The 5,228-nt window shown below is 43.3% G+C and overlaps 1 long non-coding RNA gene across 1 annotated transcript in view; it reads right to left on the bottom strand.

Annotated features, from left to right (window-relative positions):
• Positions 1–4,160, bottom strand: part of LOC129351006 (uncharacterized) — a 15,981-nt gene extending 11,821 nt beyond the window's left edge. Inside the window, exons 1-2 of the long non-coding RNA XR_008604623.1 lie at positions 3,698–4,160; positions 1,245–1,370 (exon numbers count right to left, since the gene is read on the bottom strand). This is a non-coding gene — a long non-coding RNA (uncharacterized LOC129351006). The remainder of the gene's footprint in view (positions 1–1,244; positions 1,371–3,697) is intronic.
• Positions 4,161–5,228: the final 1,068 nt, after the last annotated feature.

Raw genomic sequence — 5,228 nt, 5'->3', positions numbered from 1 at the left:
CAACGAAGGCACGAAGGCACGAAGGCACGAAGGCCACGAAGGCACGAAGGCACGAAGGCACGAAGGCACGAAGGCACGAAGGCACGAAAGATTTTTGCAAATTTTGCCCTTTTCTTCTATTCGTCAAGGCGGTGACATCAACACTGAAAGAAAAAAAAAACAATCCACAAAATCAAAAAAGAAGATAATCTACCTACAACTTTTAAAGAACACGCTAAAAAACACAATACTAAAAAGTCACACTCTTCTCCTCATCACTCATTTTTACATTTTAACACAATTTCAAAGCCACACAAATCACATTCTTCATGTCAAATCACTTCTCTTCACTACAAATGGGAGAGAACAGCAAACAAATAAAATGCAACTTATGGCTTAAATATCTTCAAAATCTCTTTGCTATTCCTCTACATTCAAATTCCTCAACACCACTCAACAATCACCTGCAGGATCTCTTACTTCTTTCTTAGCTCTGACAAAACATCTTCAAGACTCTGAGAAGACAACTCATTTTCAGCACATTTGCTGCTTCGTCTAAGTGTCCACACACATCTCCAGTCATCCACAGGCCTCACCACTGATCAGCTGCACAAACTTACATGTTAAACTTCTCCAAAGATAAAATACAGGCCCTTCTGTCTGATCACAACTTTTACTGGTGGCTCATATTTCAAGTTCATTTCCTTGCAAAGTCTTTATTTTTGGATTAAAGTGGGATCTGTGACCAGGCAGATCACTTGTTTATTCTTAGCATTTGGATTTCACTGACATTCCTGTCATGTAGAAAAATAGAAATATCTTTGCATTGATTCAGCTAAACTAACTGCAGACACTGAGAGGCGTAAAGTTCAACAAATGCTGTTTTTATTTACTTCACTGGTGACATCAGTAGATGCTTGCAGTGAAACCACCACTGCAAATATTTATGCATTTAAGTATTACAACTGAAAACTCCCTACAAACGTCCACTTCTAACACCACAAACATTGTCCAGAGGAAATGATATTAGCTGAACATAAAAACATGTAAACAGCTCTGATGCTTTCATCCTGAGCTCCACTCAAACATTTCACTGTGCAGCAGCTCAGCAGTTTGTTTAAGAAAAGCATTTAGGTTCAATCTGTGAAGCCCAAAACCCACCAGCTTTGAAAAATGACACCATTTACCAGAGTCACAAACTGTAAAAACAGAAGGAATTTGTTGGATTTTTCTATGTGAATGTGTCGCCTCTCTAGTTAACTCACCCGGTTACGTCTCCATCCTGACGCTGCTCTGCTGGACCGGAGCTTCTGGACCAGCCGGGTGGACCTTCCTTCACAGATCTTCCCGGTGGGAGTGATTCTGAGTCGGCCTTGGTTGACTGCAAACTCCTTAAAATGGACACATGAGAGGAAATCGTGGACCAAATCGATACAACAGCTTGTTCGGTTCGTCCTGTTCTTAAATGGGTAGAAAACTGCTGAGAGCTCTCAGTTCAATTCAATTTTCAATTCAATTTAATTTATATAGCGCCAATTACAGTCAAATTGTCTCGAGACGCTTTACAGAACCCATATGCCTGACCCCCAGAGCAAGCCAAAAGGCGACAGTGGCAAGGAAAACACCCCTTTTAACAGGGAAAAAAACCTCGAGCAGAACCCGGCTCTAATGTGGGGGGAACCATCGGCCTGCTGGCCGGGCGGGTTGAGAGGGACAGAAGAGGTAGAAAGGTAGAGATAGAGGGGTAGAGATAGAGAGGTAGAGATAGAGGGATACAGATAGAGGGGTAGAGATAGAGAGGTGGGGGGGTGGGACACAAGGACCATAAAACACAGCCACACATCTGAAGCATCCAGCATCCAGCTCTGGGACCAGGGACACTCGGAGAAAGGACACAGAAAGAAACAGAGTGAATGTAATGCAATAATGGTATATGTAGTAAATACATAGGTAGTTAGAGAAGGGCTCAGTGCATCAAGAGAGGTTCCCCAGCAGTCTAGGCCTATAGCAGCATAACTAGGGGCAGAACTAAGGGACGTCAAGAGGGGAAGTCAGTTGTGCAAATGAAAACACACCAGCTCACCCCGTCAGGTCCCCCCAGTCAGCCCTAACTATAAGCTTTGTCGAAAAGGAAGGTTTTAAGCCCGGTCTTAAAAATAGAGAGGGTGTCCCCCTCCCGAACCCAAACTGGGAGCTGGTTCCACAGGAGAGGCGCCTGATAACTGAAGGCTCTGCCTCCCATTCTACTTTTAGAGATTCTAGGAACAACAAGTAAGCCTGCAGTCTGAGAGCGAAGAGTTCTGCTAGGATAATATGGTACTATCAGGTCTTTAAGATATGATGGAGATTGGTTGTTAAGAGCTTTATATGTCAGAAGAAGGATTTTGAATTCTATTCTAGATTTAACAGGAAGCCAATGAAGAGAAACCAATATAGGAGAAATATGATCTCTCTTGCTAACTCCCGTCAGTACTCTGGCTGCAGCATTTTGGATCAGCTGTAGATATTTCAGAGAGCTATTGGGACAACCTGATAATAAGGAATTACAGTAGTCAAGCCTAGAAGTAACAAATGCATGGACTAGTTTTTCTGCATCACTCTGAGACAGGATGTTCCTGATTTTCACAATATTTCTCAGGTGGAAAAAGGAAGTCCTACAGATTTGTTTTATGTGCGAGTTAAAGGACATGTCCTGGTCAAAGATAACACCGAGGTTCCTCACAGTAGTACTGGAGGCCAATGTAATGCCATCCAGAGTAACTATATGCTTTGAAAGCAATTCTCTAAGATGTTTGGGGCCAAATACAATGACTTCAGTCTTGTCTGAATTTAGTAGTAAGAAATTATAGGTCATCCAGGTCTTTATGTCCTTAAGACAATCTTGCAGTCTAGCTAGCTGATTAGTTTCATTTGGCTTCATAGATAAATACAATTGAGTGTCGTCAGCATAACAATGGAAATTAATACAGTGCTTCCTAATAATGTTGCCTAAGGGAAGCATGTATAATGTGAACAGTATTGGTCCTAAGACAGAACCCTGAGGAACTCCATGATTAACCCTAGTATGCTCAGAAGAGTCATTGTTGACATGCACAAACTGGAACCTGTCTGATAAGTAGGATTTAAACCAGTCCAGTGCTGTCCCTTTAATGCCAATAGAATGTTCTAGTCGCTGTAATAAAAGTTTGTGGTCGATTGTATCGAATGCTGCACTAAGGTCCAATAAAATAAGTATAGAGACCAGTCCATTATCTGACGCTATGAGAAGGTCATTAGTAACTTTCACCAGAGCTGTTTCTGTGCTATGATGCACTCTGAAGCCTGACTGAAACTCTTCAAACAAGCTATTCCTTTGTAAATGTTCACATAATTGATTTGCAACTGTTCTTTCCAGAATTTTGGAGAGAAATGGGAGGTTGGAAACTGGTCTATAGTTGGCTAAAACATCTGGATCTAGAGTGGGCTTTTTTAAGTAAAGGTTTGATTACAGCAACCTTAAAAGCCTGTGGTACATAACCTGTTACTAGAGAGAGATTAATCAGATCTAACATTGAGGAATCAGCTCTGACAGAGTGTTGCTCTGACTCCATGTGTGACTGAGGCTGGAGTGAACAGAGCTGCTGCTGCTCAGCTGCAGCTTCTTATTAGCACAACAACAGACGCTGCGTTCACTACGTCTGTGGGTGTGGAGCTGATAAAGAGGATCTTCACCACTGACCTGAGCTGCTGCCACACGGTGAGACGTCCAACAGAGTCACTGAGCAGCTGATGATGAAGAAGATGAAGGCTTCAGGAGGAGGTGGAGGAGGAGAAGCTGCAGGGCCACATGAGACACTGAAGAGACAAACCAGAAATGATTCACACACTAGACATGAAGAAAAGAAAACATCAGAGAGTGTAAAATACAAGAATGAGTCCTGAACATCACTGGTGATGAAGCTCGAGGCAGAAAAACTCAAACACAAACTGCCTCAACAACAAGTTCATTTCTATGGTCAAACTGAGAGCAAGAATTCCTGGAATATTTAGTAAATCTAAACTGTATTTCTGAAATTTAATCCAGACAGGAGAAATATTGTGCATTTTAATATTCGTGTGTGCTGTCCCGATAAGCGGCTGGTGAAGGACTTTCTAAGTCTTATTGCCTCTTTTAATGTGGTTCAGTGTGTGTCGGGTCCCACACATGAACACGGACACACGTTAGACCTGGTTCTGTCTTATGGATTGTCTGTGTCCAATATTGAGATCGGTGATAACGTATTCTCTGATCATAAGCCTGTGATTTTTAATGTCAGCTTTCCGTGTGCTGGTCTTAAATCCAGCGCTCCTGCTCGGTACTGTCGGGTTTTTGAACTCTCTCTCTGCCGGTCGCTTCTCCGCTGCTTTTAATCAGCTCTGCGTCCCCTCTAGTTTATCCTCTATGGATACAGAGGAACTCAGCTCATGGTTCCATTCTGTTCTGTCAAGGTGTTCTGAACTCCGTGGCTCCTTTAAAGACTGCACATCGTAGAGCAAAACTGGAGCCCTGGTTCAACGACGCAACTGGAGCAGTGAGGAGGGAGTGTGGTAGAGCTGAGCGCAGCTGGAAGAAGGACAAGCTGCAAGTGTCGTTTTTAATTTTAAAAGACCGCTGGAGAGACTATCAGACTGTGGTTAAGGAAGCCAAAAGGGCTCACTTAGCTGGAGTCATTGAGTCAAACCGCCACAACCCTCGAGTTTTATTTAATACCACTGACTCAGTTTTAAATGCTCCCAAGCCGGTTTGCCAGGAAGCATCCATCGAACTGTGCGTCAACTTTCAGGAGTTTTTTATTGATAAAGTTGTTAGTACAAGGGCTCTGATCTCAGCTCCTGCCGTCGACCCCTCTGCCTCTGTCTGCTGCCCGGCTGGGCTCCATAAATTTCAGCCCGTTACTCTGTCGTTTTTCATAGACACTGTCGGCCACATAAAGGGTCCCTCACGACTCCATCCCGCCTCACTTTTTAAAAGAGGTTTTTCCATGTATTGGGCAGTCAGTTTTAACCGTCATTAACAGCTGTCTGTCCACTGGCGTGGTCCCCCACTAGTTTTAAACACGCTGCAGTCCAAACACTGCTGAAGAAACCTGGCCTCGACACCACAGTTTTATCTAACTTCAGAACAATCTCCAAGCTGCCCTTTCTTTCCAGAATTTTAGAGACAGTTGTTCATGCCCAGCTGAAGTCCTCTTTAGATGAGCACAACGTACTGGAGGTTTTTCAGTCTGGTT

This window comes from Amphiprion ocellaris, chromosome 17, assembly GCF_022539595.1.
Source record: "Amphiprion ocellaris isolate individual 3 ecotype Okinawa chromosome 17, ASM2253959v1, whole genome shotgun sequence".
NCBI classification, from domain to species: domain Eukaryota; kingdom Metazoa; phylum Chordata; class Actinopteri; family Pomacentridae; genus Amphiprion; species Amphiprion ocellaris.
This window is presented reverse-complemented; position numbering and strand designations above follow the sequence as displayed.